The 26223-nt window shown below is 41.9% G+C and overlaps 1 pseudogene; it reads right to left on the reverse strand.

Moving 5' to 3' along the window:
* The window catches only part of LOC104689826, a 31076-nt pseudogene extending 15753 nt beyond the window's left edge, over positions 1-15323 (reverse strand).
* Positions 15324-26223: the final 10900 nt, after the last annotated feature.

A 26223-nucleotide genomic window follows, 5' to 3' on the forward strand; every position in this document is an offset into this window, starting at 1 on the left:
TTGTACTTTGCAAGTTCATCTTCTGTTTTACTGTAAACTTCTACCAAATATTTAATAAAAAGTTACCTGCATGATTTCTGTAGTGTATTTACACTGCAAATGTGCTACTCGTGCTGCTTCAGTGTTTTCCTCCAGCTTCTTTGTTTTCACTGTAGCTGCCTAAAAGTACATTTTGAAAATATTTAAGTCCAGAAAGATGGTTAACACCACACAAAGACAACTTTATGTATTCAGTTTATTAGGGCTCCATAAACCAGCCTGTGGTATCTGAACTACTTGCACCTTGGAACTGCAAAAACTCGTACCAATAAATAAATAAAAATAAATAATATTAATAAATAAATAAAAGAAAAAAATTACATATCCAGAATACTAAAATAATATTTTCTGTTTAGTAAAAGAAATTGATGCAGGATTATGTTCTTGCTGCATTTTTTATTGTCACAGATACCTATCTCCAGATAAAGACCTGGACAAGGAATTTCATCTGAAAAAATGCTTTTAGCAAAAGCAGTAACTATAGAACTGCTATAATAGAAATTCGCATGCAATTTTAACTACACTGTTTACTATCAACAATATCTTTTCACTTTGACTGATGACTGAATTGAAAAGAACAATACACCCCTGTTGGGGTTTTAGTTTAGTTTTAGTTTTTTCCTGTTAAAGGAATTTTCTCCCATATGCATGTTGCTAGGAGACAAATAGCTGTACTTAAGAAAGACAAAAAGGGGGATGGGGTGGGCCTGGCAACTCCTTTGTTTACACCTGGGTGTGGGGTCAGTTCGCTCTGAGCGTCTGGAGAGAGAAGCTGCAGAGAAAGGAGCTGCTGTTTCTTTTTTTTTCGGCTGTTTTTCTTCCTGCTGGAAACAACGCCGGGACCCCAAAAGCCGCTTTCCCTGCCCTGCTGGAGACCGGGCTGTGGCCGCCCTGCCCCGCTGCTGCTTCGAACTTTCGCTGTGCTGTAGCCCTGCTCGCCCTGCCTGCGTGGACCTCTGGGGGGTTCCCCTTTTGGATACATCTCGTCTGCCACCCGGGATTTGCGTTCGTCCCCGCCGCTCCAGCCTGCCGTTCTAGCCTGCCGTTCCAGCCTGCTGTTCCTGAGAGTCCGGGATCAGCTGCCCAGCGGTTTGTGAAGCCTTTGTTCCATCCCTTCCCGGGATCCCAGGCCGCCAGTGCCGCGTGCTCCCCGAGCTCACTCCGGAGCGCCCCCTGCAGCCGCGGGGGAACCATCGCACCTGCCCTGCTCACCGGGAGCCGCCAGCGCCCCTGCCGGCTGCGAGCGGAACTGCATCCGAGGGGAAAGGGCCTGACAGCCGAGAAGGCTGGGACTGGGTTTGTGATTGCTGTTACTGCCAGAGTTGTTGTTGTTTTTGTTGGACTGGTTATATACATATATATATATATATATATATATATATATATATAGTAAAGAACTGTTATTCCTATTTCCCACATCTTTGCCTAAAGGCCCTTGATTTCAAAATATAATAACTCAGAGGGAAAGGGGTTGTATCTGCCACTTCAGGAGGCTTCTGCCTTCCTTAGCAGACACCTGTCTTTCAAAACCAAGACAACCCCAAAATGACTCCTGCCTTCAAGTGATGCAACAAAGGTCAAGAAAAATTCGTTACTACTAAAAGCCATTTAAGACAGACACACTTAAGGTTAAATAGATAGAAGTGAAGTCATTGATTTTGGACAAGTAAAGCAAAGTAGCAAGTATGTGAGACTGAATCTTGACTCTAAGCACTTCAGTGAGGGTAACAGTAATAGAAAAATAAATACATAAATAAATAAAAATTTTAAAAGCTGTTGGCAATAAATTCAAACTCTGTATAATCTCATACATTCACAAAAGAAAAGAACTGAGACACAGAGATCCATGGAAAGCCTATTAAAGAGAAAGTCAGCAACAGCACAGAGTTTACCAAACCTGCTCTGCAATATCAGCCAAAAGATTCCTCCCACAAGATTTATCTGCTTAACATAGTTAATTAAAAGAAATATATCCAAATCCTGCACAAATACTCCCCCTATACCTCCATATTGCTAAGAGTATTTTCCTAGTGGCATAAAACTTTTCCCATCTGCTGTTCAAACACCAGTCTCAATTCGGGCTCACAGCATTCACCTGTGAATCCACCTGTCCTGAGAAACAGACGCTCTACATTTTGTTACTCAAACACAAGGCACTCATAGCCTAAATCGGAGGTTCCATCCCTCAAAAACGAAACTGCTCAAGGTGCCAGTGCTTGCTGAGACTCCCAGCAGCCGGCAGAAAGCTTTACCTCCAGTTCCCTCATGAGCCTCTCCTGCTGTTTAGCTTTGAAATCCAGATAGTTGGCCTGGAGCCTCAGCATCTCACTGCAGCCGTTGTGCTCTATCTCCATATCTCTCAATATCCTGCGCATGTTTTTCAGGGCAGCATTCGTTTCCTAAAGATACATAGGTAAATTAATAAATAAATACATCAAGAGGTACTTTTTCTAAGATAAAGTATTGCAGTAGATCGTTCAACAGAGGAGTGGAGACTGCGTCGGTAGAGGTTGTTAAAATCCTAACATCTAAGATGCCAGCACATGTCAACAGAAGTGTTTACCCAACAGCAAACATGCTTTTCATTCACCACCAAGTAATCTGTGTTGGCCCAAAAATCACTGTGAGCATGACCTTCTGACTAAAATCAGAGCCAGATCTCCCCTGGAAATCTTTCCCTAAAAGAATACAGCCCTTCCAATCTATTCTCTCTCCCAGCTCAGTGGCAATGATAGAAACAGGGTGCATTTGGTGAAATGATGCATAGGGACAAAAGTTCTATTTTGTTTTGATTTTAATTGCTAAAACTTCAAATCATATGTTTTCAGAAATAGTTACTCCCACAGACTAAATACTTTTAATTTCAGCTTTTCTGACAAGGATTCTCTTCCATCTAGAAACTGAATTACTTGAAAAATTATGACATATGAAGTTCTCAGTAGAATAAAATAGCTAAGCTGGTCCCCACTTCCATTTCTGCATACAGAAATTGAAGTATGCTACAGATTGGGAGAATTACTGACATTACTGGACTCTGCAGCTCTATGGAAGTCACTGCTACAAAATCCCCAAAGCCCATATGAATTTGGACTAAATTTGGACTAAATTTAAGCTAATCCTCTATCTTTGCATGTACACCAAGACAGGTTTCTTCCCTTCAGAATGCAAATAAATAAATAAATAAATACATTTAAAAATTGAAACAAAGTCAACCATTTCTACAGAAATATATACCTGGAAAGATATAGAAATATTTATTTCTTCAAGTTACTCTTCCAGATACTAACAAAGTGGACTGGAAAATGTGACATAAGTAACAGATCATTTGCTGTAAAATACTACATAAAGACTTTAAAACATTTTATACTGGAAATGTAATTAACATTAGCAAACTAAAATTGTCAACGAATACATCAAGCTCATTAAACAAATCAACATGAGTCATAGGATTTCAGAATTTTGAAGTTTCTGAACTTTTCAGAAGTGGTTGAGTATTGTTTAATATCATCCCAGTAGTCACTTGCATATATTTGCTCATGAAAAACACGGCTGGTCTTTTTTTTTCTTTTTTTTTAAACCATGTGTAAACGACACAATCCCACAAGTATTCTAAGGAAAGAATCATGAAGGGATATGATCTCCTGCCTAACCACGAGGTGATGCTATTGCCTTTCCTATGGAACTCCCAACACCTCTCATCCTGGACCAGGATACACCCAACAGAGCTCACCACAAACCTGTTGCAAAAGCAGAGAGGGTGGCTTTTCCTGCGTGTCCCAGGGACACATTTCAATACTCCAAGGTGATGCCACCCCTATGCCTACATCAGCATTTTCACAGCCAAGTTCAGAACTGTGGTTCATGAAGTGCATTTTTTTCCAGACAGGATTCACCCATGTGCTCAGAATCCCACTTCTCTGCATGTATTAAGACCACAATTAAATCTCCCTGGCTTTCATTTTATAACTCAGAATAAATAAAGAAGATTTAAACCAGGCCTGTAAATACACAACACAAAAGACTGCAACACATTCAAAGTCATAATTTATAAACCCAGATATTTCTGATATTTATCGACAAGTTTAAGTAAGTTCTCAAGCAACAACTAATGCAGTCAAGTTCAGATTTAACATTTCTTATTTCCTGTAATTTTATAACTATACATAACGTAACTGTAGGGTGATAGGCAGGGGAACAGCTACAAAAGCAAACTGGGAAAATGGAACATTTTTTACTAATGAAGGCAGGTTAGGGTTTGGCACCTAGTAGTGAATCACATTGTCCTTTCAAAGAGTTTTGAAAGTTCTGGAAGACTTCTAACAGACTTCTGAAATCAGAGACTTCAAGATTCTGGAATCCTACAGCTCACACTGACTTGTTTAATGAGCTTGATGTACTCATGGCAATCTTAGTCTGTTCATGTTAATTAGATTTCCAACAATTTTGTAGCTTTAATACATTGACCAACAGAAAACCTTCCTCTACAACCACTGGCAGAGAACACTGACAGGGAACTGACAGAGAACACAACGTCCTGAGCCATCCACTGCTCCTTTTCTCCTTTCCTGAGGACAAACATCATTTGACAGGGCATAGCATACTTTCTCAACACTGTTCGTTTGGTGCAGTATTAAACACTCTGAAGGAAGCTTCTACAAACCACTGCACACAACAGAAGGCAAGGCCCTTCCAGAGCCTCCTCAAAATAACTCAAGCCACTTACTGTTAGCCAGAACTCAGAGCTTACCCTGCTGCACGTGGGAACTTTGAAAAGAAAACTGTATCTAAAAGTAGCCTTCTTCACAGCCTATATCCAGCCCTACCCTTATAAGAATCAGCTTTGACTGAAAATTGACTTGTGTTTCTGCTTGTTTTGAGAAGGACCTTAGGTCCTGTCCATGAACTCCTTTGTTTTTCACTAACACTAGGTACTGATAACTTGGTTTGGGTGTTTACCATGACAAATAGCCACAACACATTCCATCAAAGCCCAAAACCAGCATGACACACTAAGTGTAACTTTAAAAAGCTATAATCTTCAGAACTGTTCTGCAGTATTTAGCTATTTGGGGGATTTTTTCCCTCTAAACAAGAAAAACCCCAACCCACCACACACTTTGCACCAAAAAAACTTCCAGCCAGCATCTCATGGAATTTTCCATCTATTAGTACATCATACCTGATAGGCCTTTTCTGTTTCAGTTTTTTCTCTGATGAGGAATTCCATTTCAGCACAGTATAGTCTTCAAATATTATCCCTTTCCCTTGAAAGTCTTTGTTGCTCCTCTTCCCATTCCCACTGAGCACTTTTAAACAGTTTCTCAGTCTCAGCTGCTTTCTGTTTATGTTTGTCATTCAGTACTATTGTTTACCAAAAAAAAAAAAAAAAAGAGAAAGAGAAAGAGAAAAAGATAAATAGCACTGCAAATAAGCATGTTCAGAAAAAAAAAAGTATAAGGAACATAAGTTCTTCTGTGGATTGTGATACCCTGTGAAACATTAACACTTCCAGTTGCAGTACATAGAAACAATCATATTTTGTGTTCCTATAGCATCTTTCACACAAGGACATAGAAATGCTTTGGAGATTTTTACAAATTAAAGGTCTTCTCCTCTTGGAAAGGAATAAGAACTCAAGTCAACTGCTTCAAGTGAGGCCTCTATAGCATGGGGAATTTAATAGCACTGTTCTGTAACACTTGCCTGGCTTATTTCCAAATATCCATTTGATACATTAGTCTCTCAGTTCATTTCGAGTTCAATTTAAGTAACGGTGAAGACAGATGCCTGCCACATGCAAAGGACTCTAGGAAAACCTAAGGCAGATTGGGCTAGTGAGCAAAGGCTTGGCTTTTCTGGGGAAATTTACTACTGCTCAAGAGATTTAAATCTTCAGCCCAGCAAATGCCTCAAGATAGGGAAATACTGCATATACTTTTCTCTGTGAAAGTTTAAATGCCAAGGAAGACTTCCTTTCCTATGAGCAGTTTTACTAAGAACTTTGCTTCATTTCACAAACTGGCTTTTGGATCAAAATCTTTTGTATTAGCTTTTTATGTTACTGAGTACAACTACCTATGTCAGCATTTTTGTCATCACCACTTTCTAATAGATTTTTACTTCAAATTCATCCCGTTCTTCTGAAATTCCTTCTTAGCTGGAGAAGGATGAAACAAACAGAAAAGACACGTTGGGAAAACACAGAGAATTAGTGGACACAACAGTGGGGAAGACCTGTCAGATGTCAGGAAGTGAAGCCTCAATAAGAACGGCAGAAAAACAGTTTGGAGAAAATACTAAAGACAGGGCACAAGAGAGGTTCTCTGTCCAAGGAGCTAAGTTGGGATCATATCAAAGCACCACACAAGGTGAGCAAGGCTCCAAGAGACCAGGAAAAAGAGCCAGTAAGTTACAAACTGCAAAAGAAATGAGAAGCAACACCAGGATGATTTGGCTTCTTTGACCTTTGTCACAATAAAAACAAAAACAGAAAAAAACCCCAATGAACAAACAAAAAACAGTTTGAGAAATATCAACTAACCATAAGATTTTTATCATTTGTGTGTTGTCCAGATGAGTGAAAGTGCAGCTTTTCTTATTATCTTTAAAAAATATCTGGCACTATAAGTGCACTTGCAAGTTTCAGTGTCTCCTTCCATCCTTGTAAGGTTACAAACTCCAGGAGGAGTGCTCCAGTCTTCTCAGTGAACATCAAAGGTTCACAAATACATCTCCTGTATGAAGTTTAAAGGGTATTATACTAACTTAGGTAACAAAAAATGCATGTCCCTGGCTTTTAAGTACAAGAAACTCTCTCTGTTTGAGAAGGATTAAGAAAAATCTGAGTTTCTGAATGTGAAACTAGTAGGGGAAAAAAAGGCTAGCTAAAACCCCTCCTTTCCACATACTAGTGTCATAGCACATGTTATTTGTATAAAAAGAAAAACAAAGGTGACATGAAGAAGCCAAACATGAGCAGTGAAAAGCTAGAAACATTTGAAAAGATGAAAGAAAAAAGAAAAAAGCAGTATGATGAAACTCCTGGGGGGAAAAAAAAGTCATCGGAAATAGCGTAAACAAACAGGACTAGATCTATTTTTTTCCCCCTGAAATGTAAAAGGAAGAACTTCTGGACATACTGATAAGCAGGATGTGGAGAGGGACGCCTCAATTACAACTCTGTACACACTGAGGGAAGGAATAACAGAAGGTAAGGAGCAAGAGACAAAAAGGGGTTGATAATCTTAGCAGGTTATGTTTAATTCACATGAGACAGCAAGGGTTTTGTAAACGCTTGTAAGCTTACAACAGCAGATGAGGAAGACACGGGAAAGAGAAGAGAATTCCAAAAAACACAGTAACTGGTATTAAGTCTCTGCTTGTTTTAATGACTTGGGACTGATGTAGCCTCGGGTCCACAATTATTTTTTTTTTATAATTACCTTGAAGTTCCACAAGTTTGGTTTTTAGCTCACATAGCTCGTCCTCTGCAGAATACATTTGTATACAAGCCGCTTTTTTAGTGACTGATATTTCTCTTTGCAGAGCTTGACAAAGAACCTCTCCTCTCTCAAGTTCCAAATGTAATTTCATGATCTCTTTTTCATAGCGAGACATCTAGAAAATAAATTTGTTTCAGAAATTGCATTCACAGCTGCCATCTTATCCCATCTGAATTTGAAATACAGTCTTGAAACTGCACATTTATGCATTTTTAGATACTTTTATGGTTTTTTATGCAAACTGATCCTATTCCTAGATAAATTTCATGGACCTTAAACATATCCCTCTGTTTTTCCAAACATACTCTGCCTTCAGAAAACGAAAGTTATAATACTGTCCTCTTCCTGGTCCTTAGAGGAAAAAATGCAGCAACAGAAACATTATATTCCAGGCAATTTTTCTGGTAACTATATTTAACACCAAGAAAAACAGCCATGTTGGGATACTAGACTATCAGACACCTGGTAACTCACTGTGTAAACACAATGATGTTCAGCAGTCAGGCAGAATGCTATTAAACACAACAAACAAAACAAATAAAATGCTTCAAAAAGGGATCTTATCCGGAGTAAGAAAGATAGTCCAGTCACTGCTGACAGAAACTGAATCCAGGAAGTCACATTCAAGCCATTTGAACACAAGAAGGTGGAAAGTAAAACATGCATTTCTTCAGAGCACCTACAAAGCAGCAGCATCCTTATCAATAGGAGCTCCATTCATGGGAAATAATTTACTCCCATTACAAATGTTTTCCCTGATGCTCTTGTGGCAAACTAATACCTAAACGAAGTAGCAGTGGGAAAATACTTCACTGAAATTTTCTTTAGTTTGAATTATTATTACTGCTGTAGGTAACAATTCTGCTCTCAGCAGTTTGTTAGGGGCAGCTGGTGTGGGTGCTCATTCCTCTGGTTTTGATTAAATACCGCCAACAAACCAAGTTTGTTGTTCTGTATCCATTTGTTTGGAGACTCCTGCTTCTTCCTCGGTGACTTGCTCTTGTCATGCTCCCATTGCTCCATCATCCTGTTGGTGGAATGATTCTATAAAATGGATCCCTGGAATTACCAGGATTAAAACACTCAAACAAACAAACCTTGTCTTACATTGAGAATTCGAAAGCTGGGGATGCAAACTATTCCTCTGTGTGACTTTGCTGTTGTGTAGTGCTCAAGTTTCTTACACACACTTTCAACTATTGTCAGTGACAGTAAAAGAGGTATCAGTTCCTATGGACAGGTATGAGAGGTCTGGACAATGCTACTTCTTGGTTATTTTCCAGCTAGTGACTGTGATTTTGATCCAGCTGATGAAAGGATTAAGGACCAAAGACTACATTTAAGGAAACAAATTACAGTTGTTCCAAGGGCAAAATAAAGCAAACAAGAAAAAAAAATGTCTGTACTTCACGATTGCGTTGATTAATTCTACATTTTGTTTCTCAGCCTGACGGAGTTTCCGCGTCAAATCTGCAACAGTGTCCATTTCTGATGGATTTCTATTCTGAGGTAACTGTGACTCTTGTATATCATTATTTGAGCTGAAAAATAAGAACGTTTTCAAAAAACATGATATTCCTTTCAAGTTTTAATGCTTCTTTACTTCAATTACCTAGTCATGGGCCCAGAGATTTAAACATTCACATAAGTAAAAGTACTTTGTGCAGTTTTCATCTTACTATTGCTCTTTGAAGAAAGGATTACATAGAATTGCTTATTGTACAAGGGGTGAGAGATGTAGCATCAGGAACTTAAAAGAGAGATGCACTTTGGATTAACAAAGTTGATTTAAGCCTAGCACATTGTATTGGTTTGGCACGGCCTGGTTTTTGGTAGCGGGGGGGCCACAGAGGTGGCTTCTGTGAGGAGCTACTGGAAGTTTCTACCATGTCCAGCAGAGCCAATCCCCGATGGCTCCAAAGATGGACATGTTGTTGGTCAAAACTGGGCCAATGAGAGAGGCTGGTAAAACCTCTGTGATAACATATTTAAGATGAAAATCAAAACAAAGGGCACACAATTTTTCTTCTAGTCAGAGAAGAGGGGGAGGTGAGAACATGTGAGAGAGACAACATGAAGACACCAGGGTCAGTGGAGAAGGAGGGGTAGGAGCTGGAGCTGAGGTTCCTCTGCAGGCCGTGGTGATGACCATGGTGAAGCAGCTGTGCCCCTGCAGCCCATGGGGATCCAAAGGGGATGCAGAGGAGGCTTAAAAATTTCCAGAAGGCTTAAAAGCATCATTCCAATCATGTAAGCTCAAATAACTGGCAAGCTTTTTGTCTCCACAGTAGGTCTCATTTTTTAACATGGGTTACCATCTCAAAACCATCTCTGTCATGAAACAAATGCACAGATGTGGAAAAAACCTCTCTTTTACACAGTTTGTCTTCAGAGATACATACATTAAACTACAGACACACAATTGATCACAAACACAACACTAGTTAAAGGTTTAGTCCTCTAAACTACCTTGTTTTATCTTAATTTCCACTACTATTGCAGTTAAAACAAAATCTACTTGGCAATTAGTAGAAGCAGCCCTTGAGTAGCACAAGCAATAATAAAAGAGTCAAAACCAAGCTTCTATATATAAAGTGAGAAATTTATATACAGAATATGTAAATTTATATCTATACATACACTTACAAATATGTATATTAAAACACATATTTATACAAATATGTATATTAAAACACATATTTATTAACTAACTTAATAACTTTAAGAGAAATTATTAAAATTTCAAACTAGACAGCTTTTAAGTTATTTCAGTACTTGAAAATCAGTGTTCACATTATTGGATATATGTTGGTTTTCACATTATTTTAAGCATGTCAGACTGCAATAATTATTTTCTCTGCACAAAAGTGCAAGAGTTCATGGGCAATAAATGTGAAATATACTGTAAAAAGAAACATGCTTAAATTAAACACTAAAATGGTATCCTATAATACAGAACTGTAAGTACTAAAATACATTACCTTTGTCTACATGAAATATTTTTTATTGAAATGACACCATACCAGCATTTAATGAATAGATTTTGCTAAATAAAAAATTACCACTATACACCTACATTTGTGCACAGGTACAATTAACATTTTTCATGACCAAAAATTTACCTGATGACTTATGTTTTCTCACACAGTTTTCTCACACACAGTTTTTTTGACTGGCAAAAAAGACACAAATGCCATCAATGAGGGGATCAGTAACTTTGTTTAAATCTTCCCTTTAAAGGCATTACTGCTATTAAAGGATGAAATTTCAGTTTTTTAGCTGCAGACTAAAAATATTTTATAATTGAACAAATGCTAAGTATATTCCCATTTAAAAAGAAGACAGACTTCATCTGTGAGATCAGAACAGTTGTATGTCATCAGAAATTGTCCCACAAGGTGCCATGTTCTTAACACATTTTATATATTTAAAAAGTGTAGGAGATGAGAATTTTTAAAACCTGCATGTACTGCAAGGAAACCACAAGCTCAAGATTAACTTTCAGTACTTACTGCCAGAGCAACCAACATGACTCAAAGGGCAAGAGATCAGCAGCAATTAAAATCACTTTATTTAATGCAACTCAGCTGCTGCAATAAGAAGATTTGGAAATAAGTAAAACCTGAACAGCCAGAGCATCTATAAGCTGAATAAAATCTTGTTTGTGGACACCATGTAATGAAGTTTGAGAGATCTTTGCTTCTCCTGGTCTGGGGAAAAGACAGAAGAAAGAAGGGCAAATAATTTTATTCAGAGATGATGAATGAAGTATCAATCTTAGCTGAAGACAGCTAAAAGCCAGAAGCACCAATGGGGGAAAAACAGAACCCAAACTGAAAACTGGGTAAGACCTGGTTATGAAAAAAAGGCTCATGGAAAGGATAACCGTTTAATTAGTCTGTGGGCAGCAGGGGAGTCATTTGGCTTCTTTAAACCTGGTGAGACTTAATATTTTTGCATGGAGACCACATGGAATGAAAGCAAGAGAATAATCCCTTTTTGTAAAGTAAATAAGAAACACCTTTAAGTCTTTAATTAAATTACACCGGTTTGTATGACAGTCAGAGTTAAAGAAATCTGTTTCTTTCAGCTCTCCTATTAAATATCCACCAACAAAAAAATCATAATGGAAACATCTACACTTTAAAGCTTACTCAGAGGAGAAACTGACTATGCAATTAACTATTCTGCTTAACTGAACCTCAGTGTGTGTGTGTATGTGTGGGGAAGAAATAAAAAAACCCACCAAAACCATACCATGCACAAATTGTATGACACCATATGCATTAGCAAATTAAGGTTGCTATTGAAATGAAAAATGTGTATTAGAGCATTAAAACAGAGGACATAATATTAAGTACTGGCAAAAAAAAACATTAGACACCTTTTTGAAATAGCATTTTATGCACAGCTTCTGAACTCACAATGCAATTGGTGGAAACTTAAAAATATATATCAGAAAACCCTAATTTTTCTTAGTATAGAACTAAAAAACCCCAAACCAACAAAAACCAACAAACAAACAAAAAAAGACCCCCAGCCAACCAGTAACAGAACTGATGGACTACTACTACGTTAACCACTTCATTTTGGTTGTCTACTTCAACATTTTCAAGTAAAATAGAAACTAGCCTTAAGAATTTTTGTTTCTGTGATACTTTCTTTGTCACAGCATAGCCAACACATGCAATACTTTATGAAAGCTCCCTATTACCACTTGTAGGAGATTCTTCCTTCCATCTTCATATAACAAATAGAAGTGCTACAACCATAAAGCTCTCAGAAGATTCAAAGGCAGAACCACACAAAGTCCTGAAAAGTTTCAAAGCATGCATGCTTTGCAGTCTAACAGAATTCAGAGAATGTTTTCTACTTCCATTTTCATGTATTACTAGTTCATCAATCCTTGGTTTTGAACTCAAATATGTTTTTTACCAACTACAGCTTTTATCTAAGACACCATTTTCAGCAGGACTTTAAGAATCTTCAAGAAAGCATATAAGCAGGTGAAAATAGCTCTTGAGTTCTATGTTGCAGAAGGTATTTTGTAGCTCAGAACCTAAATTCTCAGTGTTCACAGGTCAGCTGGTTACAGTCAACAATGACCACTGCAGAAAACCAGCTTTTAACTAGCTTCAATTCCACAGCTGGCAGAAAATGCAGGGTAATTTTGCAACAGAGAGAAAATTTCTTTCACTTTCTACCTAGCAGTGTAATTTTGCTAAACTTCTGGAGCTGAAGGAGCAGACTGCAGTCTGATTTTCTAACCAAAGTCCATGTTTGTGGAATTTTGCTGTTCCTATGGAACTGGCAGTTTTGTACAGACTAAAGCAAGACAAATAGTTTGGCCCAAAGGTCAAACCCATATCAGGTTATAAAACACAGGGGTGGTGGAGAACACTTAAAGCCAACTTCTACCTCCTGAGTTAATGTGGAAAACCCTCTTGTGCCTGCTGGGCACTGTTCCTACATGCTGGCAGAAGCTATCTCTACCTCCTAGCGATTCTGCGACAGCTTGCATGTATCACACTGTGTCTGGTTCCTCCTCAGCCTGAATTGCATCATTTCAGGCATCTAGAAAATAAATAAGCCACAAAAGCAGGATCTAAACTACTAGACTTAAAAATCCAGAACTGGATCTCACTGATCAGCTTCCCAGGAAGAGACGTTGTCCAAAGTGGATGAACTCATGGTGCCCAAAATGCAGTTTTTTAAGTCTATAAACTGTGGATAATGAATATCATAGTTAACCATATAAACTTCTACTTCATGAGCTTCAAAGATTAGTCTTTTCTTTATCATAAAATCATTAAAGCCTCTAGCAAAGACATGCTCTAGTTTATTTGTCAACCTACTAAAATATTAATTTTTTTAATCACTCATGAACACTGGCACAACAGTGTTACTACCATGTCATGTGAGGAATTACAACTGCAATTTGACATCAGCTTTAGAAAACAGAAGTGTACTGCTAGTCCTCTAAGCCTGAATATTGCAAAGAAATAAATATATATAAATAAATAAATAAATAAATATAGAAGAATATCCAGTGTCGATTCAGAACATCAATAAAAAAATGTTATGTTTGCGTAGATTGAGCCGCATTGTCCTAAGCAGATTACAAACTCCGCCTCTCTTCAAAACAATTCTAAGGGAGATAAATGTAGGTACTGTGATTTATCCAAGGTTGGCTGTCTAATAGAAGACTCCCTGTGATAAAGGCTGCTAAGTCTTTCACAAATTGCACAGAATTTTTGCATTAAGATGTAACCCTGAGAACTAAGAAACAAGGTTTTCATAACACCATTTTTTAAATTACTGCAACTTACACCAAAATCTCATAATGAACAGCAAAACACCAGAAAACCTTATGTTTCATAACAGAATCAAAATGTTTTCTGTCACATCCACATCATTCTGAAGTTTTAAAACTTCTTCAAATTACTCTGAAGTCACATAGAGGAAAAGAAGAAACCGAATCTGAGGAGTGTCACCTGGGAATGCTAATGATTTTGAATATGCACTATGCCTCTGTTAAAATACGTATCAATAGTTCACTAGCGCACAAAAGGATAAATTTTAAAAGCATGCTATTTCACGTAGGAAAAAAAATTGCAGTGCCATGGAGTGGCTTGTGGGAGCTCCATAATTGAACAAATTACACATAATTAAACAAATTAAACATAATTAAACATAACAGTCGAGGATGCTTTTGCTTGAGGAATTATGTTTGATGTGTCATTAAAAACTTGTGTCAGATTCTACTTGCAAATGTCTAAATACATGCTGAATACTTCAGAATAGGCCACTGATTTAGAAATGGATATGAGGAAGACATTCTCCCCAGTGAGGGTGGGGAGGCCCTGGCACAGGGTGCCCAGAGAAGCTGTGGCTGCCCCATCCCTGGAAGTGTCCAAGGCTAGGCTGGACAGGGCTTGGAGCACCCGGGGATAGTGGAAGGTGTCCCTGCCCTTGGCAGGGGGTGGAACAAGACGATATTTGAAGGTCCCACGATATCTGAAGGTGACAGAGACCAGTCAAGAATAAATCTAACCGTGATCTGAAGACGCACTAATTTAAAACAGGCAGAGCCTGGAGCAAGTAACAAATCCGCAGTGGAACTATAGAAACTCACCGGACAGGCCGCCGCCGGAGTCGGGAGCTCTCCAGATGGCTTTCCGGCTCCAGCATGACAGCCCGGCACCATCGGAAAGCAGCGGCTCCCGGGACCGCAGGAATTTGTCTCCCAGGCCCCGCTGGGACTCCGCCGCTCGCGGGACGAAGGCGGAGCCCCAGGCGGGCGCCCGGGAATTCCGCGGTTGCCGGGGACGTGCACGGTGATGCCGCAATGCCCCGACCCGAGCGAGGGGCTCCGCCGGGCTCCCGCCGCCCTCTCCCGCCGTCCCAGCCATGTTTTAAGGCATCCGGGCTCCGGACAGTAAAATAAAAGTGCAGGAGTTAAAACGACCCCCTGACACGAAAGCCAGACTGAGATGTGGGTGTCCTCAGGGCAGTACACCCTTCACCCAGGTTATAGAGAGGAGCAAACAGCTAGAAAGATATTAAAGTCTGTGGACAAAATTCAAAGCAGGCGGCTCTCTGGCGCACAGGAGCACATCTCCGTAGATGAGGGAGAGCACCGCTCCCCTTGCGTCTGCCTTGCTGCGCAAAGGGAAAGGTTGTTGTGAAACCTCTCAAGTCGAGAGATTCCGAGCCCCAGGTGTGAGCATATATGGCAAACAACTGAAAAAATCCACCCTACAGTAAGTTCGAAAAGCACTTTCTCCTCCGAACACTGGTGTACTTCCTGTAGCTCCGTTTTTAAACTTCCTTTTAAAGTCTCTCTGTCTGCACTCTTAGCGTGCAGATGATTTAACTCTTTGTTGGCACCAACCACGGTGTCCTAAGCACACATCCATCAGGATGCCCGGGATATATCCTTCAAGACTGAAGGTTTTAATTGCAAGAGACAAAAACTCCGTTACATTTTACACCCTCTGCGATAAGTCTCAAAACTTCATTTCTCCTTTGTGACCTGATCTCTATAAATGGCTTTTGGCCGTGGTTTTGCTAATTCTGCATCACGTAATTATCTTAAATATATTGTGCCAGATGAAATAAGAGGGGGTGTTGTTTCATTTTTTCATTATTATTTCCAAGAGATTGTAATGCATAAGGTTGTGATTTTAAAACAAATAAAAGTAGAGAGTAAGACAATAAACTAACTCCATGGACAAATCACAGAAAAATGAAGTTTAAATCTGGATATATGAAATAAAGATTGAGTTAGAGAATATAGAATTTTTCACAGTTGCTTTCTCTTTGCTTCTGTGAAGAGAAGCTGCCAGGTCCGGTCCACAGCCAGATGCTCTCTGTGTGTCTTCTTTTAGAGATTCATGTAAGACTTGGCTTTTATCTCCTTCTTCACGGGAGTGCAGTTCTAGTTTTTTATTTTACTCCTGTAGCTGTTGCTCCTGTTCATTCAAAAGTGATTGTGCCTGCTGCTTCCAATGTAATGCATTATTTAATCCTCCTACACTGTCAAACTTCTCACAAGTGAGTAATTTTTGCTGAAGCATAATTAATTGCTCTCACAGGCTCTGGGCTTTGTCAGCTTCTTTTTTTCATCTCACTGAAACTCCATTTGAATTCTGCAAGTTGTAGGTGCAGTGAGTGGTGTTCCATCTGTGCTGCATGAAGCCTTCCTGTAAATTCAAATATTGGCTTCTGCAAGGATGCTTTGTTCTTCATACTGGACAGTCTGTCACACAATCCACAGTCCAGACGAGGAGCCTTTCTCCAGACAAGTGGTGCACTTGCTGCGGATTAGTGGAACTGTTCCTATTATTACATTCATCTTGTCCATAATCTCTGAAAAGGAGTTTCTGGCTGCACCTACTTGTAAGCGTCCACAAAGCCAGGACTTTGGTTGGTTAACAATATTCTGCAATTCAGTCATGGAACTGATGATTGCAGCACGGAAATTAACCAGGAAACCAGCTGAGTGCTTCAAAGCAGTCAATTTCTTCCTCTTCACAAACTGGAAGATTATGCTTGTGTTTGGATTCTCCTACACACACTCGAAATCCAGTGCCTCCTTTCAAGCCATTTGTCCAGGTGAAAAGGGAACAAGAAGACTGGGTTAAATCTTCAAGCCTGTTAGCTGCCAAAACTGCAGTCACATCTCCTCGGAACACATAAAGCAGGCCTTCGGTTCTGCTTTGTCCTCATTGTTTTCCACATCAGCAGGGGGAGCATGAAGGAGGCTCCTGATCTTCTGTTTCACTAATTCGTGGATGTTCACCTGGTCCTGGAGAGGGTCCCTTTGGGATAACACAGCACACGGCTGTAGAGAGGATGCAGCCATGACATGCTCCTGTTTGCCTGTTCCTATTCATTACATTTTCTAAGTCCTTTTTTAAATTGCCTGCAAATGTCCTGGAGATCGCCCCAGTTTCATAAATAAGAACAATTAGAAGCTTATGGAAGTTTTCTATACATGGAGTGAAGTAAAAAATGCCGCTATTAAGCACAGGTGCAAACAAGGAAGACTGAAATCAAGAGCAAATGGACAGCCACTGTTGCATACAAAATATGTGAGACCATGTATTGTATGTGCAGCAAGACCCAGCTACTGAGGATTTGGAAGTCAGCAGATCTGTTTGTGGCAGCTCACCATTACCCTGGAGCCCGGAAAGCACATGCCCTATCACACTGAGTATATCCTTCAGAAAGAAAACATGCCAGAAAAAAATCATCTTCTTCCAGTGGCCACTCTGAATTCTGCAGGAATAATAATGATTTGTCTTGTTCTGAGCCAGCTAGCTCGTGGGAAGAGAAATCCTCATGAAAGCAAGGTAGTTATAAATTGGACAAATTAGAGCTGATCCTAGGGAGCTGGGTTTTGAAGTGTTCAGCAGTTTATTCTCCATCCATCAGATCCTGAGGCAAAACCACAGTGCAAAATTACAGACAGGAGGAGAATTGGGACAGAGAGGTTGGAGATTTTGGGGTTGTTACACCAAGCAGAAAATGCTGGACAGGGTTCAGCCTTAAATCCTGCTGCTGGGAGCACAACCTCTTTCTTAATAACCCTGTTATTCTCTGGGGATTAAACCTCTGTTGCAGCCGAAGACTTTAGAGACATTTAACCCTGCCTTCAATCTCCCTTGGGGTTACTTTGTGATGTGTATCCCATATCGCTGCCCTATGCCCAGAAATTAATTTTTGTGCCTTTCTATGCCTTTAAACTGAGCCTGAGAGGGGGGAGGAAAACCTGAGCAAAACTTCTTCAAAGCAGTTTGCAGCTTGTTCAAGGTCACACAGAGACAGACACTTTTTCTCAGCTGCGGCAGGAGACCGAGGAAGCACCCAGCTTGCTGCTTGCCAGTCAGCTTTTGGCCAGTTGTTCAGTTCCTTTTTCTCCAGAGAGATACTGAGAGTTGGACTTTTTTTTCTTCCCTGGAATTTCGGATTTTCTCCCTTTTCTGCTGGACTGCTTTAACATCAGAACACATCGGGAGGACTTTCCACCGAGCACAGAGGGCCTGGCCCTGGGCCAAGTCCCAGCTCCGAGGAGACCAAAGGGAGGACTCTAACACTTTCCCAGGTTTTTCCTCCACAGTGAGAGATTTTGTTATTTAGCTTATTATCCTTTTCCCGTGTGTTTGTTAAATAAATAGTTTTTATCTCTTTCACTTTCCTTCGAGGAAAATTTTTCTTTCCCGAACCTGGTGGGGGAGGGATGGTTGTGACCTGCCTTCTCTCAGAGGATATATTTCTAAATTTGGCCAAACCGGCACACCCTGGTGCATGTGGGGAAAGGAGCTGTTTTCCTTGTTAAAAAACATGCCTTGCCTGCAAGCCTGCTGTCATCTCTGTCACAGGTGCTGGTACAGGAGAAGATGACTTTGGGTTTGGTCTCATCAGCCAGATTTTCAGCTGCAGAAAGGCAGCTTAAACATCACTGACTACTACTGAAATTCAAGATGCTATTTTTTTAAGGTGTAAGCACATGGTGTAAGGTTTTTGTTAGAAAATAATTAATCTCTCTCTGATTTGAGGTATGTATCTCCTGTAGGGTAAAACTACAGCTCTAAGAAACGTGAGTATTTCTATAACACAATCTTCCGCTTTCTTGCCTTCCTTGTCCAGGGTTCCACCCAGCTGATTTTATTTTGGGTTTAGCCAGATGCTTTTATATCCCTTTCCTTAGTCTTGTAGTTATACTCTGAGCATCTCTGGGGAATAAGAGGCTCCACTTTGTTTCCCAAAATGTTCCACCTGGTCCTGCACATCTACAGGTGAGTCTGCTTTGGGGTGATGCCTGAACTCCTCCCACCAGGAGTATCCAGGTCCCATCAGGCTTTTGGAAAGGGTCCAGCTGGCTGCTTTATTTAGGGCTGTGTTGGCAGCCACACACATCTGTGTGATGTGGCAAAATGACAGCTCTGCTTTCAGGGAGCATATGTGAGCTTTAGTGTGTGAACCTTGCTCCAGCATCTTCTCCCTTGTACCCAGGGAACTGTTAGAAGCTGCCAGCTGAATCTTTCCTAGGCACTTGCCATTAACTCATGTTTTAATTGAAAAACTTTAGCTTCTGCACATTTATCAGTGCTGTAGGGGGATGGCTTTTTAGTTTTTCTTTTTTCTTTTCCTTGTAAATATTTTAGTGTGGATCTAAAGGTCCTTAAAGAGCTACAACCATTTTTGTTTGGTTGTGCTTCAAGAATAAGTACTCACTGTGAAGTATTCTTCATCCAGAAGATTAAATTACACCCTTTTTTTTTCCAGTGCAGGGTTTCTTCACTTTGTCCATAATGTCCCCAGATTAGCATTGCTCACCACTGCTTTTGTGTTACTGCCTTGGACATCAATTCAGCTCTTTACATCTCTTTTTATCAAGGGATTTCTTCTGCAGGAGATGTGCAATCAGAGTCCATGATACTCTGTTTCTCCAGCAGCTTTCCACTGACTTCTGCCCCATCATTATTCTCAGTGCACACACCTGGTAGAGGCTCCATCCCACTCTCCCATGGCTTTGTCCTGGTTCCCACTGAAGCAAAGGCTGTAGCTGATGGGGTACAACACTGACATTTATGGTGGACTGTATTTCGCAGCTGACATACGGACACTGCACACCTTCAGAAGGTCTGAGTCAGCTGACCCAGTGTCTCTGGAAGGATCGGGGCAACATCTCAGCTTGAAGATGACAAATGCTTGCCCGCTCACTACTGTGCTGAGACAAAGCAGCCCTGAACCATGACAGAGCAGGAGGAACTCACAGACAGGCCTGACAGACACGCAGGTTTGTCCATCAGTGACTCCAACGTGGACATTTAAGAGAGATTTGATGGCACCCACCCTGCATTTCTCAGCATTAAAAAGCAATAAGTAAAAGGCCACTGGAAGGCGTGTCCATGGCCCTGCTGAGCTCCAGGTCCCCAAGAGGCTGGATGGACCCCTGCCCCCTTGGCCAGTGGCCACTGCTGGTGGCCAGCACCCACGAGATGGAGCTCTGAGCCTGAGGATGAGCTGGGTGAGCACAGTTCCTCCTGCTCTTTGCACTCACTTTTCCCCATCTTCCTTCCTGCAGAACTGTGGGTGTGTAATCCATTTGCTTATTGAATGAGTGCTTATTTCAAACATCAATTTGAAATCATCTGTTTCTCTGACTTTTCTGGCTTGCTCTCTTGTCCAGCCACGGGCCCTGCTGGGTGAGAAATACCAACCTGGGAGTCTGACCAGAGAGTGGGGCCCAGTTGCGAGCAAGGAGCATCAGGGCAGCTTCACTCTATCGCCCTGCTGAAAGCTGCCAAAGGCAGGGATTGTGGGTGGGCACAGATGGTTGGCAATGACAGTGAATGGAGATTGACCCAGGCAGAAGCATGGTCAAGAACTGCCAGGGTTTTGCTGAAGATGTTGAGGTAATTCTACCATTCTCCAGTTTCTGGAAGTGTGTCAGGAAGTTCAATGTCCCTCCTGCAGCCCTGGCACAGACAACTCCCAGTATCTTCAGCTGGCCTGGAGACCAAGTGAGTCATTAGAATGATCTTGCCCACATTTGCAAGGGATGGTTTTGTTCAGCAGCCTTTCTGCTTGTTTTTCTCCTAAGGTAGAGGGCAGCAGTGCTGCTGTCACCCCGATGTCACCTGAGGAGAGGCAGAAGTTGTCCTTGTTCCCGCAGAGGGAGATTGCGGTTGCGGTGTTTCCCTGGGCTGCGCTACAGGTGCTCTCAGTCCCTGTGTCACCTGCAAGGCTCAGTCCTGGCAGCTCCAGGCAGATTTGCTCCGAGGGATTCTCTGGTGGCCCCAGGCCTTGCAGGTGGGCTTTGAGCTCCACATCCCAGCCCTTTGGAATCAGTTTGGAGAGGTGATATGCCTCTGGCTGGCACACTGAGCCTGCTGTGTTTGGGATCAGAAGGCACCACCTCCAGTGGTCTCTACCTAAATGTCAGCATTTTAGTAGCATTTGCCCTTTGTCACCGAGTTTATACTCCCTATTGATGAGGAAGATTCCTACCTGTTTTGTTCATATTTGAGTGATGCATAGGAAATACTTGACCTCAGACAAAGCCAAAATTGTGGGAAGTAAAACACATGTCAATACAAATGGGACATTATCTCCAATCACAAGGCCTGTGCTCTACTACAAGTGCTTTTTCATTCAGTACCTGCCTCTACTTTGACAGGTTGCCAAGGGCAGTGCTGGAGTGACTGTTCCTGGAGGGATTTAAAAGCTGTGTAAACATGGCGATCAGGGACATGGCTTAGTGGTAGGTTTGGCAGTGCTGGTTTAGAGGTTTGAGTTGAGAATCTTAGGGGGCTTTTCCAGCCTCAGTGATTCTATGAGTCTGTGATGATACATTGCCCAGTAAAACACCACAGACTATATCTATCTTACTGTTATGGGAGGGAATTCCATTTAGGATTGGGGAAGCAGAGGCTGAGGGAAAATGTTTTCAGCTGGAGGGAGACTTGTTTGCCATAGAGACATATGAAAGGATGGCATAAATCATGGCATTGGTTCACCTAGGGAAGTCAGGGGGAACACTTCATGCAGCTAATGATGAGGTGGCAGCCATCCTCATTGCAAGATCATGCTTTAATTAAAAATGAAACATACGGCCTAGACGAGCTGAAGAAAAAGGTGCAGTGCTTTTCCTGCAAGAGAGCAATTCCTTCCAAAGGTCCCAAGGCAATATGAAAATTACAAATCAGCTTTTCAGCTCTTCACAGTAATATTGGTTTTTTCCTCCGTTTAACAGATGGCAAAATCAAGACTACTGTTTCAACTTGTATGCTGCAATTGCTGCACGAATAGATAAAGTGATTTGGTAAATAGAAAGAGCAAGAGGTTTTCATGGTGATAGTATGTTATTATTGACAATTTGATGCTTTTATCAAGTAATGGTAATCAAGCTTTATTTGCTTGATAAATTCCTAGCCCAGAGTGTTGATTTTATCAAAATTACCTAGGCAGTTAAGGGTGTAATTTTCTGCTGGTAAAATGAAGGATGTTCTCAGGAATTTGTAATTGTTCAATTATTTGGTACAATTTTTATGTTTTAACAAGTTCCATGAGCTTCAAGGCAGACCGAGTGCTCTGCATGGTGTGTCAGCATGCTGAATAGGAAGGCACCTGTCAATGTTTTTTTTATACACAGTCTTCTTGCTAACTAGGAAAATAAGACCTGAGGGTGTTTTTTACTGCTGACTGTGAAAAAGACATCACATTTTCTCACACCAGAACACAAAACAAACATTACCCAATTCCCTTTCCACTTCAAAAACCATGCTATTTATTAGTGCCTACCAGGGCACAAAATGATGCCCAGTTGAAAGAGCTCTGTGTCACTCAGTGGGGACAGCTATCACCAAAAATGTGATGATTCTGGGTGCAGTGTTAAATCTGGTACCACTGATGCACTGCATACGTGTCTATCCACAAATAAAGACTCTACTGATAGAGATGACAACCCCTGGGGAGGCTGGTGCTTCCCCAGAGCAGAGGAAGAATTTGTTGACAGCATGGTCACTCCCATCAGATGAGCTACTGGCAAGTTCAGCACCAGCAGCAGGATGAGAAAGGAACTGGCTTGTTACAGCCAGCTGCAATGCACAAGGCTACAAGTAACACCAGCAGCACCAGGAAAACCTTCACCAAACCTGACCTGTGAGCTGCAAAGAGAAAACCTTTCTTAATTTACCTCTATTTACCAGCTTCCTGTACTTAGCAGCCACTTTCCAGCCTGCCTTTCTCCATTTTCACCCCAGCTTTTCTTGCATTGTTACCTGAAACAGCAAGGAATACTTCTAAGGGTTTGAAGATGAACAAGATGAAAACCAAACAGCTGTCTGAAATCCATGTTTTCATCTGCTTCCAAGCTTCCTGGAAAATATTACATCTGCAGTAGGTTATGCTTAAGAAAAAATACCGTGTACCTGATAATTTTAGCAGATGAACTTTGTCACTGAAAAGACTGTCTGGGTCTTAACACAGAAGTGAAACACAGATTACATGCATTATTTTGTACCACCAGGAATTCAGATGGCCAAAACCACCTGAGCAGCAAGCAACAAGTGTTGCCTGGCAATATTACTGATGTTTTTATTCTGAAAGAATGCAAGCCAAAAAATGCACTAGAGGGCACAGTTGCAGGAGTACAAAACCAACCAGATTTGGACTGCACTGAAACACTTGACACACTGATGTAATTTCTCTCTGATAAATCAATGTAAATCAGGCTTGGAAGGAACATTCTCATTTCAAAGTTGGCTGAAGGACTGGAACAAAATGATAGGTGACAATATAGCAAACTGGGGAGTGTTTGTATAATACGATGGCACAAGGGTAAGTGTCAGGAGCTGTTCTATTTAACACCCTCATTAGTGATTCAGAAGAAGAAACAAGCAGAGAGTAATGAGGTTTGATACTTGGGAGATGAGGTTTGATACTTGGGAGGATTAGTTAGAATGGGTGAGAGCTGCAAATTAATGCAAAGCAACAGACACCAGAATCACAGGCACAGAAAAGCAAAAGGCGCAGAGCACACGTGTGGGAAGCAAAATTTAATAAAGAGAAACCTGGGAGAATTGCAGGCAGAGTAAACATCAATCCAGCAAGAGGAAACCTAGGAAAGGGTAATATGGGAAGTGATTTCAGCAGGAGACCTGACAAGTTATCATAGGCCAGGCTGTGCTGTGAAGATGCTCCAGTGACAGCTGGGGACACATACAGCTACACCACCGAGCAGGGAGCTCCAACACCTCTGGGTCCTGGCACCATACTGGGAATTAATTCCCACCACTGTGCTCAGCTGCCCTGCCCTGCATGTCCCTGCTGCTGCCAGAATTCAGACAAGAGCAATAAAAGCGGTGGGAAAGGAGCTGGGTGGCTCGATCTCCCGGAAAAGCCTGCAAGTGCTGCAGCTTCACTGCAGTAGCACAGATTGGGAAAGGCATGGCTTGGAAAAGGTGATGGGGAGGCACATCCATCACTGGCAGAGGAAGGAGGCATAGGAAAGCAAAAGGCAGCTGAGAACACTAGAACCACAGCTTTGCCTGTTGACTAAGGAAGATGGGACCCTTTCCAAAGTATCTGGGCCATAGTGCACATGGAAATTCCCACATTTCAGAATATAAGACCACTCAGTAAATTTTAATGAAAGAGAAAACCTATAAAATCCCCCCAGTGGAGGGACCTGTCTGTTCAAAACTGCAGAGTGTTGTTGCAGAGGAGCAGCAAAGGCAGTGAGGATTATTCTGTGTCTGGGCAGCACTGGGATGTGGGCTTCTCTGCTCATCCTGAGCAGAAAGCAGACTTGTGTCAAGGAAGTTGCTGAGCAGCATCCAGGGAGAAGGAGCTCTGGAAGCTGGCAGCTCCCAGCAATGCTTGCATCCTTTCTGTTTACAGCAGAAGAAAGCAAGTCGTTCACAGAATCACAGAATCACAAGATGGGTCAGGTTGGAAGGGACAACAGTGACTCATCTGGTCCCACCTCCCTTCTCAAGCAAGGCCATCCCAGAACACAGGGCACAGGATTGTGTCCAGAGGGTTCTGCAATATCCCCAGTGAGGGAGACTCCACAGCCTCTCCTGGCAATCTGCTCAGTGCTTGGTCCCTGCACAGGGAAGAAGTTCTTCCTCATGTTCAGAGGGAGTTTCCCAGGCATCAGTTCCTGCCCATTGCTCTGGTGCCATTGCTGGGCCCCACAGAGCAGAGCCTGGGCCCTGCTGGGAGCAGCCAGGGACACCCAGGGCTGAGGGCCCCTCTCAGCTGGGGCTCCTCTTGAGGCTGAACAGCCCCAGCTCCCTCAGCCTTTCCTCAACAGGCAGATGCTCCAGGCCCTTCCTCAGCTCCACAGCCTCTGCTGGCCCCGCTCCAGGAGCTCCGTGTCCCTCCTGTGCTGAGGAGCCAGAGCTGGACACAGCGCTCCAGAGGTGCCTCCCAGGGCTGGGCAGAGGGGCAGGATCCCTCCTTGACCTGCTGGCAATGCCCTTCTGAGTGCACCCCAGGATCCCATTGGCCTCCTTGTGCCCAGGACACCCGCTGGCTCGGGGACAGCTGTTTGTCCTCCAGGACCTCCAGGTCCTTCTCTGCAGAGCCATGTTCCAGCAGATCACCCAGGCCTGTGCTGCTGCTTGGGGTTATTCCTGCCCAGGTGCAGGACCCTGCACTTGCCCTTATTGAATTTCAGAGTGTTGCTGACATCCTTGGCCAGTTTTAATTCCAAATGGGCCTTGGCCTTTCTTGTCTCATTTCTACTTACTCTGACAACCTCTTTATGTTCATTCCAAGTGGTCTGCTTTCGTCTCCTGTGTATTTCCTGTTTACTCTTGCATAATGACAGGAGTTCCTTGTTCCTCCTTGCAGGTCTCTTGGACCCTTTTCACTCTTCTTCTTGCTTCATTTTGCTCCAGCTCTGGTCTGCTCAGTGCAGGGACTGTCACACAAATCCTGTCTGCCAGCTGTCTCCTGCAGCCAGCTTCATCTGGTTCGGAGAGTGTTTATCAGGATAAAGCCAGAGTTTTATCGAGCAGAGAAAAGCAGTGCTGGGAATTCATGTATTACCTGAAGCTAAAAAAATCAAGTATAACCTTTTAATCTGGCTGAGGGGCTTCTGGGCAACCCTATTTGTCAGCAGCAGTACTTAGGGTATGCCAAGCATTACCCCAGATCAGAAGGTTTTTGAACAGTAGTCACACCAATGGCACAGCAAGCTGTTAAACATGAGATGTATCAGAAGATGACTCAACCTTCCCCTCTCCAGGGCAAACAAAAGGTGATCCTTCCCCACCTGTGTTATTTTTCTGGTTACCTGAAGTGCTAGTACTCATCTAAAAAGAGTTTTTTCAAATATATTAATGACAAAAGACAATGTAGAAATAACACTGCCCCATTCCAGGATGGAATATGAGGACGGTCACCTCGCCAACAGGGACACAGACAAGGCAGAGGTGTTTTACACATTCGTTACTGCTGTCTTCAACACTGATGATGGACCATGGGAGTCTCAGAGCCCTCAGCTGGAAGACCACAGCTGCAAGAATAATTAACTCCCAGCTGACCCTTCTGTGGGACCGGCTGCTCCAGCTGGATCCCTACAGATCTGTGGAGCCTGATGGGATTTGTCTGAGAATTCTCAGATGCTGATGTCATTGCAAAGCCTCTCTCAATGACT

This window comes from Corvus cornix, chromosome Z (genome assembly GCF_000738735.6).
Source record: "Corvus cornix cornix isolate S_Up_H32 chromosome Z, ASM73873v5, whole genome shotgun sequence".
Taxonomy (NCBI): Eukaryota; Metazoa; Chordata; class Aves; order Passeriformes; family Corvidae; genus Corvus; species Corvus cornix.